This window comes from Zootermopsis nevadensis, unplaced genomic scaffold (genome assembly GCF_977971745.1).
Source record: "Zootermopsis nevadensis isolate Lab colony 2312 unplaced genomic scaffold, Znev_1.0 Znev_ptg000028l, whole genome shotgun sequence".
Taxonomy (NCBI): domain Eukaryota; kingdom Metazoa; phylum Arthropoda; class Insecta; order Blattodea; family Termopsidae; genus Zootermopsis; species Zootermopsis nevadensis.
Window position 1 is genome coordinate 19,840,087 of NW_028259160.1, and position 16,085 is coordinate 19,856,171.

The following is a 16,085-nucleotide window of genomic DNA, read 5'->3' on the forward strand; positions in this document are numbered from 1 at the left end:
TCGCTTTATTTCTTGTTTCAGCTGAATGTCATTTGTATTGTTTTCTAGTGAAGTTGCTTCGACTAAAGATTTCTCGGAATTTCGATGGATGCTCTCTGGGTAGGATTTTTACATTTCTTAGGACGGTTGATCTTACGTGATAACCGCGTGCATATTTTTGGTTTTCCGTAACAAATTATTGTGGTGAAAAGGATACAAAAATCTGAAGGGATTGCTATGTACCAGGTTCTTGTGTACGATTTTCATGTGATTGTATCTTCGTGTTGATGTCCCGGTGAAGGCGTTCTTTCTAGACTCGGATGCTGAATGATCCAACTGCGTGACATCTGTGTTGGTTTCTGAACTTCCTCTGAGGTCAATGGATCGATGTGCCGCAGTACCTTAACTGCCATGTTGCTGTGGCCTTGTAGTGCAGGATACAGTTAGAACTCGCGTCCAGCTATGGCAAACAGTGGAATTGTGCAACACTCCATTTCCTCGTAATATTTGGCTGCTTGTTTCCCACGTGTTTTTTCCAAACATTTGAAGATCACGTGTTGCTCTTGATTACCTAGGCCAGTGGTATTCAACCTGGAGTACGCGTACCCCTAAGGGTACCCGAAGACATCTTAGGGGGTACGTGAAATTAAAAAAAAATTATGATAAATACTGGATAAACAGTAATGTAATTTATTTGATTTATTTTAGATGTAGATTATGAACTATGTATAACTTGAATTATACACCAACAAATTTGGGGGTACAAAGTTGAAGAATAATTATATCTGGGGGTACGCGAACAAAAAAGTTTGAATACCACTGACCTAGGCTATGTATCCAATCTCGCTGATTTCTGATTAGAACGGGGGAGAAGTGTGAAGGCATTTTTCGACGTCGACACAGAACTCTGGCTTCGTCTTTCTGAAAGAACATGCTGGATTCACAAGTTAAAATCGTGGTACTGAGTACCGCTGAATTTGCGGGGCATATAGCGAAATTATTCTGGCTACACCGCAAGATCAGCTGTAGTCTAGCGCGGATTCTCGTAACTGGGGGCCCTAGCGGTGTGGCCTCTAGTTCGCGTCTCGAGCGAGGCGAACTAGAAGGTTCATAGTTTGGATCCCGCATAGTTGTGGTGCTCTGCGTGTGGCTGGGGTCCCCGTCCACTGAGGCTGTGCTGGCCTGAGAGTCACTGGCTGACGTGCGTCATCAGTACCCTGGGGTTCGAGTGGCGTTAGTGGTTCGCGAGCCTCCTCACTCCACATGGTTCGCGACAGAATGACTTCTTTTTGGTCTCGGTCTTTTACTTCCCTTCACCGAATTTATTTTTCTTTTGGACAGGTTTGGTTCAATGGGTCCATGACAAATACACCTCATCACCAATTTCAAAGTTAAGCTTTTTGTCATAATTTCTTTATTTTTTTCATGGGACTTCCGGTTATTTTCCTTCGCGACTTCTTCTAAACTAAATTTTAAGTTCTCTAATCTTGTCGCGTGCTCAGAGTTTAGTAATTCCTCTGTCAATTTGGCTTGCAGATCGTTCTGAGTGGGCAGATTAGTATCCCTACCGCGCATCAGATAAAAGTGGCTGTAGCTGGTGGTACTATGGAGTGTGGCTCTAAATGCCATCAAGAAAAATGGTACTACTATGTCTCAATTGGTACTTGTTGCATCTATATAGTGTGAAAGACCATCATGGAGGGAACTATGAAAACGTTCCACCATTCCGTTTCCCATTGCATGATATGCTGACGTCTGTACTTTTCTGACTCTCAAAATTTTACAATTTTCCTTAAAGAAATTAGATACAAATGGCCGTCCTTGATCTGTGATTAGGGTTGAAATTCATTTCCTCCCTAAGGTTTGTCTGTTCTTCGACCACCAGTGGTTTATTATTATTTTATTTAGTGTTCTGTCTGACAACAGGTCCATATGAACAGGATCCTTCCATCCTTTTCTCGGACTGGGACCTGTTCATATACGTTCTTGGCAGATGATCCAGAAGTGGTTTGCCATTGCCTTCTTCTGTGTGTGAATGGAGTAATTGTTGGGATGTCACGGAGAAACCGGGGAAGCCCCCGGAGGAAAACTCCGTGTTGCCTAGACCACGGCCTTGCTCAACACAAGTTATAAATTCGGGCACCGCCGGGAATCGAACCCGAGACCCCAGGATTACAAGGCCAGCGTTCTAACCGCTAGACTACCGTGGCGGTCACCAGTGGTTAAGACCGATTAATTCCGTGCTGGATGAATAGCGAAGATAGTTTCCGGGGTTACCAACAAGGCTTGCCTACCAACCTGACGACGATACACGACTCCGTCCCAGTCTAGAAAGAATTCGCTTTTGTTTGTGAAATGACTTCTTTTCTGTCGTCCACAAAACGGTTCACTGAACTGTGCTTTGGGCACTTCCTGCTTCTTGGGCACGACTTTTGAGCCTGGGGTATGCTCATCAGTAAAATCAAAATCCGCCAACCGCAGACGGAAAAATTATGCAAGAACGTCAGAGCAGCATGGTCTGTTTTTACCAAAAATGTTCGTCTGTTTAGATAGCATCGAAAACACTTGGTGGCCCAGACAAGAGCCGAATATGCTCTCTCAGTCTTATTTAGGCGAACTCTCTGCTAGCGAACGAAATAGGCTTCTATTCCGCCCTGAATTGCAGCTCCCGCCATCTTGGATGCATCAGTTGTAAGTAAGAATGGCAACCGAAAATCTGGGTACGCCAGTACTGGATTTGTACTTAGCTTAAATTTGAGTTCATCGAATGTACTTTGGCATTGGGTCTTCCACTCAAATCTTTCTTCTTTCTTAGTTAATTGTGTCAATGGCTTTGCTATCTGAGCAAAATTTGGAATTAACCTCCCGTGAAAAAATGCCATGCCCAGGAATGTTCTAACGCCCTCCACCGTTTTGGGGACTGGGTACTCTTTAATTGCCTACTGGCCTTCACCTTGAATATTCCACCGGCCAAAATCTCCTGCGACCACTTTACCTTCATGTCGTGTAGAAAGACTGCTTCACTGTGTGTACAGTCCACAGATCAGGAGATAAACCCTGGTAGGAATGCGATATACGCGCATGCGCAAGATTTCGCGGTGAGTGACGAGCTGCTACTAGCCAACCTAAAAGCATTCGTTCCAGAACCACTGAAGGAACAACAGACAAAAGGCTTTCATAAGTTCCAATTAGTATAGCTTTAAAATTACCTCGCAGTGCTCGGAGTTAGAAAAGTCAGTTGCTTCTTCAGACTCAATATCTTCACGAGAAGTCTCTTCGTCATCGCTACTGTCATTTGGATTGGAAATAATTATTGAGTCTATCACGTCAGCAACAACCCCGTCCCGTTTCCAGTATTGTTGTTCCACATGTTGGCAGTATCCTTCCCAATCCTTTGCAGTCTATTGTTAAATCCAGCAGCCGCTTCAAAGACGGAGCCCTGTCACGTTGTTCTCGCGAACGTAGTTTTTTACCTTAGGCCAAGGTCACACATGTATGGAGGCAACCTAACTACAATGTGACCATGGGCGTTTAGTAACTGATCAATTTTGAAAATATTTATTTTGGTTTCCTTGTCAGTATTAGGTCATACAGTTGGCCCTTTCTCATATCTGGATCACAGAAAACTCCGTGCCGCTGTGACCATGAGATCATTTCAGATTTAACCGAATATTTCGATGGGGCTTTATCTGCTGTGGTATAGACCGTTATCAAGTACTGCCACTGAATTGGGGGGCAAATTCTATAACATTTTCTCTCTAACCCACTTTTCAAAATTTGTATTGTTCATCTGACCATGGTAGTCGCCACGTGCCGAGCCAGCTTTATATATCAGTCCCGCACCTTGAAGGAAACCAGCACGCGATCCAGCGTGAACCATAATCAGTCTTTTTCCAGCATTTCCATCAGAGCATACCCCTTTAACTTTTTGAAAGTTAAATTGCTGTCTACCCAGCTTTCGTCTAGGTAAAATATTTGTCTTCCTTCATTGCGAAGCGTCTTAATATTCACTAAATACCTCTCTCGCCAGTTTACTATGTCCGGCCTTTCAATCAAGATCTTCCACTTAAACCCTAAGTTATGTAAAATATTCCGTAGAGAATCAACACCCCATGGAAAGTCAATTTTTTGTTTAATTATGGGCAGTGGCTTGGGGCAGCTTTGTAATCTCTTCTGCATTGCGTACAATTCTTACACAGTCCGCCTTATCACTGACATTCCTATCAGTAGGTCTAGGCCGGTGTTTCCCTGGCGTGTGTAAAGGTGACAGTGTGCCCTTCTCGTCTCTATCGTTTGACTCTTGCCGTACCTTCTTAATTAAAACCCGTGTATTTGGCTGCCCTGTCTGTTGCACGGGTCTTGCTTCCTCATCACACAGCTTCACTACGCTGGATATTATTTCTCGCGCTTCTCTGTGAATAGTTTTCTCCTATTTACGTACACTCGACATCTTTAAATCACCTGTGATTGAATATAGAATATTATCACAACACCCACAGGTCACAGTACAGACTACAGGCTAATCTCAACTGCCTGATGTTTTCAGTCTGTGTTGTAGTAGCATAACTCTCTGGCGTGTCACACTTCCCACCAATAGCAGCCCTCTAGTCCACCAGACAGTAAACATTCCCCCCGCACCGCACCAGAAACGACTTCCTTTCTCGTTATCAGTGGACAGTAGGAAATGTAATGTGTTCGGCAATAGTCGTTCGATTTCGGAATATTTCGTGAGTCGACTTCTCCCCCCCCCCCCCCTTATCACGATCCCTAAAGTGGAATATTCCACTATCGCTTCTGCTGGACTGAGCCAGTCGGTTGGTATATTCAGCGGTGCACAGTTCGGTTCGAAGTTTTCTGTTTCCCATCTGACTCCGTGTATTTGTCTTTGCATGTGCGAAGTGTTTGAACGAGTGGTTTCTGTTGTCTGATCAATAACATTTTTGGAAGAGCCTAGATGCTTTGAAAAACGTGCCGCAGGTGTTATATAAGCAAGCGATTTAATGTTTCTTGGTGCTAAAAGAAGTCTTTCAGTGTGTTGGCAGCTACAGATGTTTTAACGTTTTCACTTTTGCTGGGAAAAGTTGGAACATTTTGTGGGTGACTTGTTCCTGATACTGCATTTGTGTCGTCTCCTTCTGTGGTCGGCGGATGCATTTGGAGTATCTCACAAAGAAGCAGGTGAGTGACGTAAAACGTAAATTTGTGTAAACCAAGACCGATATGAGCTGCCTCACAAAATGGCCGTTGGTAGTTAGTTTCACGCTGCATCCGTTTAACCTTGAATTTTCTCCTGTACTCACTGCACGCGAGGCCGAGTGTGTAAAAGAACTTGTCTGAACAGGACGGCTGACGGAAAAAGGAAATCACTGCTGGAATACGAAAACCGGTCGTCGTAGCTGACTACTGTGCTCCATACTATTATTTGATCGACTCTACACGTTTGACCTGTTACTGCTTTGTACTTATGGGCGCGTTCTTTGTCTGTCTAGAACTGCTCCCTTGGATGTATTCTGAGCCCCTGCTGTGGGAGTTGGGTTAGGAGCACATTTTCACGTAACGCAGTGATGTACGCTTCCATGATTCGACACGAGAGGCAGCACTGAAGTCTCGGTGAGATCAATATAGACATTTACTTATAAAGACAGTGCATTAGAATGAGGTTAATTTTGCCGTCACACGAAGAGCTATGTGCATTTGGTTTTGTTTGTGTTGTGAACCGAGGTCAACTTGAGAGCAGTGCATAACGGAGACAGTAGTTATTAAAGTATAATATTCCTTATCACGAACCCTGGGTCCTTTGACCCGGGAGTCGAAATGGCACGATGTAGATGGCCGAGCGGACTGCTATTTATGTTGTTGGTTGATGGTGGGTAAGGCGTCGTTAAAGAGTGAAAGTTCGAAGAGTAAGTTTAATGAATAAGAGTATAGCTACCGATGATAAGTACTTATATGGATCAGAAGACGACAGAAGTTGTGGAAAATGTCCCCCGACTCTCTCGGCATCAAACACCGAGCTTATGAAGTAAAACTGCGAAGGGAGGGGGGAACTAAATCACCCCCTCATGTAGGTTCTGACCCTTACATTCACAATGGTCTCTTCGTACATGCCAGACACTGCTTTATCTTACTGTTTGGGGCAGAAATCCCAACTCTCCGAGGGATAACTTATTATTTGTTGTGTTTGGATGTGACCACCGGGCGCCAGTCTGTCGCCTGGTGGGCTTGGAGCGGGACCCATAAGCATCTCGGATGCTACAAATAACACAGGACAACAATTTTTCACTTTTTCCCGGTAACATGGACAATTTTCAGTTTTCTTTACTAATTTTGGGGCGCTCATTTCAAATATGATCTTGAAAAACACCCAACACGTAAGATTTTTACTTTTTCTTGTTTCCGAATACAGTACAAAGTTTAGCCCACTACTAATGTCATGTTTATGGGTTTATTTACAAAGCTGCTGGTAGTTTTCTTCCTTTCGCTTTCCAAGGAAACCTTTTACCACACATACAAAGAATTTCCACGCTGCGAGTTCTTTAGCAGAAAGTCTGGTTTCAAAATTTCCATCGTCCAACAGTTTTCTGATCTGAGGCCCGACAAAAATTCCTTCTTTCAATTTGGCATCACGGCCTTCAATCTGAACTTTGACGAATCTATAAATAGTCGCCATTCTTATGGATCATAAGTGACTCCTATTTCTTTCATTAGACCATTAATGTCATTACAATAGCATGTGCTTAAACGTCAAAACTCACACTTAAAGTGAGGTTATGGGAGACTGCCAGTGTAGCCAACCAGCAAAAAATATCCCTATGGAATCAAGAAATTCACTAATTTGGTAGAAGTTAAGACAAAATAACACAAAAATGGTACGTGATGGAAACTTTTCAAGGCCATATTTGAATTTAGCGCAAAAAATACAATATGAAACAAATATTTTCATCCATGTTACTGAAACATTGTTGACAAGTGTAATCAGACTTAGATTTTGTAAATTTCTTAAGAGACGCATTCTTCTTTCTAACGTAATAGACAAAAGTTTTGGAAAACCAACGAGGATAGGTAGAATTTTTGGGTTTTGCAAAGGGAACGGCTAGGTTGATAGCCTTGGACACAGTAGCCGTGAGATTATTAACTGCAGCATCAACAGAATTTTCTTTGAGAACGCAAGACCAGTCCTTGTTTACTAGGGCATCATAAGGTAATAACTAGTCTCCTTTACCGTAATTGCGTCGAGGCGTAAGCGAAGTTTATTGACAGTCAAGAATTGATTTAAGATTAAGGATAAGAGGCAGATGATAGTGGTCAGGAGGCACCAGCGAGTGAGTAGAAAGAGAAATGTTGAGATCGCTGATGTTAGTAAAGACAAGGTCGAGCAACGCATTCTTTGGAGGAGCGCAGCTGTTGGGCAGATTAAGGCCAAGAAAGCACGAGGTGGCGTAAATTACCTTTAATTTTGTTACAATAGTAAGAATTAGAAGAAGGGGTGCCGTTTAGCCAGTCGTAATCGGGAGCATTAAAATCTCCTAACATGACAACCCGATAGAAATGCGAGTTTAGATTTACTTCTAAAGAGTTTAGATAATTTTCAGTTACTTTTGTATCGCAATCCGGGGCAAAGTTATGATTCCACGTAAGCAGACTATGGTTTCAACCCCCACATACTCTTCAATCGTTTCCAGACCATGCCTTCGTTTAACGACGCACAACGACTTTGAGAATGCAGTCACGAAACACGTAATAAAGTTCAGGAAAAATATTTTAACTTAATATAGAGTCATTAAGCCAGGTTTCCGTAATGCAGTACATTCCGGACGTGATAGCGAAAACATTGTCAATGAAGTGACTGCATTTGGTTCTTAGACCCCTGACATTTTGATGAAATATATCAAAATCGCAGTAGTCGAGAGCCATAATCAGTGGGAATCCGAGCCGCCTCCAGGCACAGGAGCCCCACAGCCTGACTCTATTGACCTGACAGGCGTGCTCGAGGAGTAGAATGGCCACACACCAGTATTAATTAGTGGAAAATCATCTTCATTGGCTGAAACGTGAAAAGAGTAATAACTGCTGAATTCTGAAGGCGTAATTGCTCTTTTAATGAGGTTTCAATATCCACAGTCGTGACCTCAGGACTAAACCGCGAAACGAACAGTGTCATTGACCTCTCTTTCTCAGAAATTACAGGCAGAGTTACGGACCCCAACTAAGGGCTGCTTAGTCGTTTTGACCGCCGGGGTTCCTTTTGCTGTTCACCGTTATAAAGCCTTCAGAGCCAACCTGCGTTGAAGACTCCTTGGGTTGTAAACCCGTGAGTGCGACGTCCTTGTAGGATTCAACGCCCGCTACATCCACCGGTAGGAGTCTGGAAAATTGTTCCGCCCGTTTCCGTTCGTCCAATACGGCAACTTTACCCTCCACATAGCCGACCAACTTCCGAAACTCCTTGTAGGATCGCGGGCGTTCCAAAAATGCCGACTGCGCTAAGATGTTCGGGTGCATGTTCATTACAACACGATCTACTACCTGTTCGGTGGCGGCATACCTCAAAAATTCCGCCGCTTTAATGATCTCATCAATAAATGTTCGTAAAGGGTCGTTGCGCCCTTGGAATCTGCCGACAATTAATTCCCTGACTAACCTCTCCCTAATCACAAATGGGAAGTATTCATCTAGTACCTCAAGCTTGCATTGCTCCCATGAATCTCCTCGCCCGATACACTCCCCCAAAAAGGTCAACATGCTCCCTTTTACTCGGGGCAACAGGCTCTATCCGAAAGCAGGTGAAGATCGTACACAGCTTTCACCTCTGAAAAAAAAAATTAAATGGCTTTGGGATCGTCAGACTCTAAACACTCCACATTTTTCAATAGTTCTGACAGTATGGGAGAATCATTTTCCGGCATAGCCTCACCCCGACTAAAAGAACCCTGCCGAGATACCTCATCTTCCACCGAAATGCGTCCGTGTTGCACGAAGTCCTATGCTTGCCCTGTTTAACAAAGACTGACACGCGCTCACGTAACTCACGAATGCCCCATTCGTTACACTGCTGCACCAAAACAGGTCGCGACCAGTGGTAGATCTCCGAGGCAGTACAACGTCTGAAGTACACTGCAATCAAACGCGGTCGTCAAGCGAACCCACGCTCAGAACTGAGATCGTTCCAAGATGGAAAATAATGAACCACGCTCTGCTACCATTTGATCCGCCCTCCACAACCTCTGGGTTCTGGGCCCAGCACGCTTCCACTGCGCTGCTACTTTGCGCGACGAAAGGGTTTAAGATAGAAAGTGCATGAGCACTGGCAGCGATGCTACTCAAATACTGCTTCAAGTATTCGTTGCACATTCAGAGGCCGAATGTTCAGTCGTGTAGTGGAAGTAGCAGCGATCGTTTGTTGTATTGAGAATGTTGAAACGAAAACTGTTCCCCTACACCGGAATATTATTGCTAAAGGTTTCAGTACACACTCGTATATTGTGGTACAAATTTAAAATATTCTCTCTTCCTGGTCTTTTAGAAATGTGTATTTGTGAGTAGTGGGTGACCAGCCCAGTGCCTCCGCACAATTTCTGCTCAATCGTGATATTTGACTGCTAGAGCCATCTAGTAGGAATCGGGAGATATGTGGGTGAAAAATGGCCGCCGATTTTTGCTGACGAAACATCCCGTTCATGCTTTTTCCTGCCGTAAATTGGACCGCCAGCTTTACTTCCCCTCTGAAAGAGAACACGCTCAAGGAAGCCTTCCTCGACGTCAATTCGAGCCGGCATGTCGACGGCGTGGCCCATCATCTGGCTCAAGAGCTTTGTATGCGTACAGTCTCAGATTTTGTGGATGGTCCAATTGTCTGGCTACGGACAAATGCGCCACGCACACGTTCAATGTGCTTGGTGGGCGACTGCCAGCCGCCATAAATTTCCTGTGCCACTCACGAATTGTGGGTCTTGATGGCGGTTCCCTTCCATATTTGGTCCTGAACTTGCGCTGCACCTGCGTTATCTGATCTTGTCTCGATAAACCAGGATACACATTGTGCCTCCTCCTGTGGAGTAGCCGTTTCCTGTAATGTTAGATGTCAGTCGAAGTACAGACACCTACAATTAACAAAAGTTATGTTTATATATATTATATATATCCTTATTAAATATTAAAATATTACAATAATTAACATTTAAAATATTTAAAATATCAAATGATGTTTTTTATCGAAATATTCGATTTACATCTCATGAAAAGTTATGTTATTACTCCGGTGTTTTGCACGTTTTCCCCCGTGGCAAGATTCACCTTTCAATGCCAGCGTCATATCCGGGAGGGCGTTGTAGAAAAGTCCCGTCCCATCCGCATTATAAATGCCCCGCGGCTCACATCCTTCCAGCAGTCTCTCGAGCACAGCTCCGTTCTTTCCATATCCACAGCAGCACTTTCGCCGGCTAACTTCTTGTAAACCATACCATACCAGTTCTCTTGCAATCCTGAGCCCAATGGCCACGAGACTCGCAGAACACGCAGCAGGGGTGTGGTTCATCTGTAGTGTTCCTTGTTACTTTTCCCGGCTTGTCGTGTACGTGAGAGTTTCTGCGGTAGGCGTGAAGTTAGATGAACTGACGAACTCGACCACGTATCTTTTGTGTGGTAAGGGCAGCCTCCACTTCTTCGCCTAGGAATTCCATTAACCTGAAAATATCGCCTTCGGACTGGCCTTCCCTTTCCACTTGAATGATCCAACGTCGACCAATTTCGTTCGGGAAGGCGCGGAGTATCTTCGGAGCCAGCACTCGACCATATCCGTTAACGTCTTCTCCAAGTGAACGAAGGGTGTGGATGCTGCGATTGCATTCAATGTACGTAGTGTTCGGCGCTTATGTAGTGGCGTGCTGGATGAGGCTTATGTCTTCCAGGTAGTCTAAGTGAGCCTGTATTATTCTGTTCTTGTCACCGTAGCGGTCTATGAGTATTTTCTTCGTTTCTTCATAAGTTTTCGCGACTACCAGCTGTTTTGGTTCGTCCTCCAAGCATCCGCGCAGAAATACGTGTTTATTTATTGTTGATAGTGTGGGATCGATGTCGATCGAAGACTCGAACTGTTCCCAGAATCGGGAACATTTTTCAACGTTTCCAGAAAATGGTTCAAGTTTAATTGGCGGTAGTCTGACTGAGCTCGTCGCTGGGATTGGAGCTGTCGCCCTGAGAGATTGCGAATCCGTGAATCCAACACTCGCTGTTGGCGATGCAAGTTTCCTCTCAGTTGCCCTTGAGGTCTTTCGAATTGCACGTTTGGCTTAGTCGATATATTCCTCACATCTTTCCGCGTCAGCCGTGTACTCACTATCGGATAGTAGGTCGTGAATATCGCCATCTAAACTGATTAGACGAGTCTGTCCCGTTAATGCTCTCGCAGACGTCAAATGAAGTGTCGTACATGTCCGCTGAATTCGAATGGCCTTGAAGACAATTTGTCGTTCACGAATTCTCTGCACATTAAATTATTAACAAGTAATTGTCCCGAAGTAGATTTTGTAATGCAACTTACCTCACGCTGATCTGTTTGTTACTGTCTTCTGGATGTTTGATAGCCATCTTCTTCCTCCATTCATTCGAGAAGAGCATGAATGCGTTTGGCGGTCTAGGGACTCTCTGATTCCGCACAACAGCAAGATGACACTTTGGTGTTTGTTTGCCATGTTTCCTTTCCTCTCCTATCCTCTTCTGTTGACAATGTTTCTTTGGCTGCACTGGTGTTTTCTGCTGGTGGTAAGCCTGGTGCATGTTGGAATCTTGCTGTTGCTGACTGTTGCCAATAATGTGGTCTATATTTCCTTGAAGAATATTGGAATCCATACATAACAGTTTTAAAACTATAGGAATCAGAATATGGTTAACAGTACATGGCTATTTCCAAACTTTTTTCTTTTCTGAAGAATTACAGACATCTTAAGCAACTATAACGGATATTTTACAGGATCGAAAGCGTTACTCAGGCATCAAGTTGAACATAAATTGCAAAGTTGACATTATTATGTTTGAACTTCACTTCACGTCATCTAAACTGATTAGACGACCAAAGGTATCTTGGAGTCTGTCCCGTTAGTCCTGTCGCAGACGTCAAATGATGTATCGTCCGTGAGACTCCATTTCTTTGGCAAAGCGCGTGGTGTTCGTTCTTTCTCTTGTACGTTTAGGCCTCAAGCCTGGTAGAGTTTCCACAGCATTACTGTGGGAAAATTCGACAAGTGCTTGCATTCGTTATCAATCATGTTTTCCGAAAATTTATCACAGGCCTTCATTCGATGCGTAATATTGAACATCATAGAAAACATTATTCATAAAACCAACATCTTCACTGAGACTCGAACCCTGGAGAGTTTTTCTCATTTCTGGTCTTTGTGTTCGTAATCGCCTCTTCGTAGCAATTAACTTGGTCTTGGTCTCGGCGCCATTTATCTATCGTTCTTAAGTTCGGAGCTACAGGAAACGCCCTCACCGGGACTCAAACTCAGAACATTTTCTCCAGAGTTCTGTCCTCATCCTGTGTACTCTTCCTGGTCTCAAGAAATAAGCATTCAAGTTTGGCAAAAATAGGTTTTTCTCTTCTTAAGTAAAAAGCGAACATGTTTTGGCTAGGTTAGCCTGTTTGAAAACCGATATGGAAATGAGCGAATAACGTTAAAACGGATCTTAGAAAAGCATTTTGTGAGTATGGGTGGTGGCTAGAACTGGCGAAAGATTGTATCCAATGGCAGGCTTTGACATTAACGATACCAAACCTTCGCATTTTGCTACCAGAGTTGAACGCAATAGAAAGTGTCCCAAGAATGCACACACTCTGTTCCGCCACGTTATTTTGTTTGACTTGATAGTGGCATCTAATGGAATGCACTAATACAAATGTAGAAATTAGAAAAATAAATGGCAGGACATCTACTATGGTTTGAAAAGAAAACCAAAATAATGGTATTCAAAAAGGAGGATCGAATAAATCTTATAATTGGATACTGTATAGGGCCTTACAGACAGAGAATCTGTGAAACAGATGGTGCTAAAAGTGTCATTTTGGGCTGCAGGTTACAGAATGTATTTAAAATGTAAGAAATGGTTAATGTATGAAGAATTATTATTAGTGAAATTTAATTATAGATCCCTTTCTTTCTTTTCTGTTTTCTTCTTCTTCTTCCCCCCCCCCCCCCCCCCCCCCAATAGAGATTTTGTTTCAGTTTCTTGTGGGTTCAGTGATAAATCCTCCACAAAGAGACCAGACATAAAATTTGCATCACCAGTTTAAGTTCCTCCTATAAAATAATTATAGCTCAAGTACAGAAGAATCAGCAAATATTAATCATATGTGATACACAAATTAAACAAGAAATACTTTATCAATATTGTCTACCAAAATACATTAATATCCATGCACATGCACCCACAAAATATATTTACTACATACGTTTCATTCTTCCACAGAAAGTATGAGGATGATCATAAACCCACAACAGAAATTAAGAAATGTAAAAGAAAATGAGACATAGTGGGGAAAGTTTCATACAAATAAGCTGACATCACCAATTTTCTGACATAAACTAGCCAGTGGAATGACACACTGCAATTGCGGGATATTAACATATTGATATTTGTTACATAATGGCTACATGTATAATTATACAAATTATGTTCACATGTCCTTGAAACATTGGTTGCAATAAGCAACTAACTGTTGAGTTATTCTGCACCCTATAAAAAATATATTATGACTACAAGATTTTAAATTTGAAGCCTGATGGAGCGAATGATTGTTTTGTATCATCTTGGAAAGGATTTTTCTTCACTGCGAATGTTTTCTCTTTAAGCCTTGCAGGTGTTGGCACATTGGAGATATCACTGCGATAGGGAGATCCCAAACTACGATGCTCATGTGTGTCATAATTGTAATATATCAGTGCAAAATGCCGTTACAATTCTTTGTGTCATTTCGAGCAATGTCATTGGCACCTCCCATAATTACTACATAGTCCTGAGAGCCTAATGATGAACAATCTCTTAAACAATTCTTCATTACACCTTTTATCTTAGCACTAGGATTCACTTCACCATACACTGAGACATCAACATTGTTTTTACAGAGCGACGTAGATATATCACGACCGTAGCTATCACTGTAGAACATCAGTTTATTTTTATTTTTCAAAGCATTTACCTTTGGGCAAATTGACGCTTTCCTTGATTGCATGTCGTCAACAACTTCATTTTGTTCCTCGTTGGAACTAGAAACGGTTGAGTAGCCTGTTTCCTTCTTTTCTCATTTCCTTTAGCTACATAACGCCAGCCAATTTCATTCACTTGCTGTACATGAAAACGCGTATCTTGTATTCTTTTATTCTGTAGAACAGATATTATTTCACGCAAAGACGATACTCCCTCGAACAACTAACTTACGAGGAACGTCGCTATTAAAGTGCTGTGTGGTTAAGTTCTCATTTACCAAGTCGTCGTGTGATGGGCAAAAACACAGAACCATTCATTATTAGGTATATTTTCCTCATATTCGTTGCTACATTTATCGCAATTGTCACATAATATTCCATTTCTAACTACTTTTTTACACTTGCCACACTTATTACCTATTAAAATGTTCCAGCATAATGCATCCATACGCCCACTTTCCGCCATGTGGTCTCTGTCCTATGTGATAACGTTTGTGCACAACCAGAGTTGGTCGTTGATTATACCCAGGTTCTGATAACCAAAATTCAAGTATATCTTCTTCACTAATTTATTCTACTTGTGAAGAAAAGTCAAAGTCGTTTCTTGAATGGAGACACATCGTCGTCAGAGGCCGCTTCACTAGTTGAACACCAAAGATCAGCTACAGTTGCAGGTCAAGGATGATAAATTAAAGAGAAATGAAATTTAGTTGCTGCATCCATCAGAACTTCTACTTGTCTGTGTGAACTGTATGCTTCGAACTCTCCAGGGAAAAGTGCGTGGAGCCTTGTCCAAGCGAAATTCGGGAAAGTCAAGAAAGCCTGACCTACTCTATACTTAAACTTCGGACGTGTTGTAGGGTCAGTTAGCTCAATCTTCCTGAGAACCAACGAAAAGCTTATCGAAAATTGTTTTAAGGCTCTAGATCCAACAGATGCCTTCCGCCCTTACGGAAGTTGGGCACGACGAAGTGGTCTGGTTCTTCCTGATCAAATACCACAATTACAAGAACAGTTATAACCTCAACTGATAATCATACAAGACGTCAAGTTAACACATGCACTTGAATTTTCTTATACAGTGAAATTCCTAATACACTTCAAATGGATTCTTAAGGCGAGTATACATCCGTTAACTTGAACTACAATGATTAAATATCCTTCCTTATTAATTAAAAATGAATATAATAGGACTAGCCTTTGTGGCTGTCTAATAAATAAATACAATATTTAATTAGTAAAAATGTTCTGAATACAGTTCATAACTTTTTTTTTTCCTTTTTAAATCTTACGCAGCTCCTTGTTATCTTCTAACACTTCCGCAACTGGAACTTCCCGGGCTGGGCGAACTCCACGCGTGGAGCTGCTTGGTGTCGCCCGGCGGATGTTGATCCGATTTCAATTGTCGGTTCAGCTTGAAGGAGAAAAGCCGGATGTGACGAAGTGTCTTCCTCTTCATCAGTTGTTAGTTTAGTGCAGCATGGACAGTCTGATGTCGCGGAGCCTATAGCCAGGGATTGGGGCATTGTTTGACAGCTCATTATCTGGGGGTTCTCTGGTCGTTGTTCAGGACAACATCGGATATGATTCCGGATTAGGGTTCTAATAGGTTGTTGCCAGTTTTTCAAGATAAGGATTCCCAGTAGTAGGATGATAATAGGGATCAAGAATGCATAAATCTAGGTGTTTCCACCGGTCCTACTTCCCTCAGTGGTCATGGCCCCCAGTAGACCCCTCAGTTCTACGCACGGCTTTTGATTAGCGGGGGAACTGCTTCGTACGATGGCCTCCAAAGCAGCAAGAGTCCTCTTCGTCTGCTCGCCATCGTAAGAGATTTGGTCGTGTTCCTAGGTAGACATCAGCTCCGGCAGATGAGGCGATATTATTTGGCTACTAGTAAGCGAA

At 42.7% G+C, this 16,085-nt stretch overlaps 1 long non-coding RNA gene and 1 pseudogene across 1 annotated transcript; one reads left to right on the top strand and one right to left on the bottom strand.

Moving 5' to 3' along the window:
- Nucleotides 1-2,603: 2,603 nt before the first annotated feature.
- LOC147872424 (uncharacterized) lies at nucleotides 2,604-4,158 on the bottom strand (annotated as a pseudogene).
- A 612-nt stretch (nucleotides 4,159-4,770) lies between these two features.
- LOC147872425 (uncharacterized) lies at nucleotides 4,771-13,138 on the top strand. The gene is made up of 2 exons (XR_015537517.1): nucleotides 4,771-5,157; nucleotides 5,469-13,138. It is a non-coding gene; the product is annotated as an uncharacterized LOC147872425 (long non-coding RNA).
- Nucleotides 13,139-16,085: the final 2,947 nt, after the last annotated feature.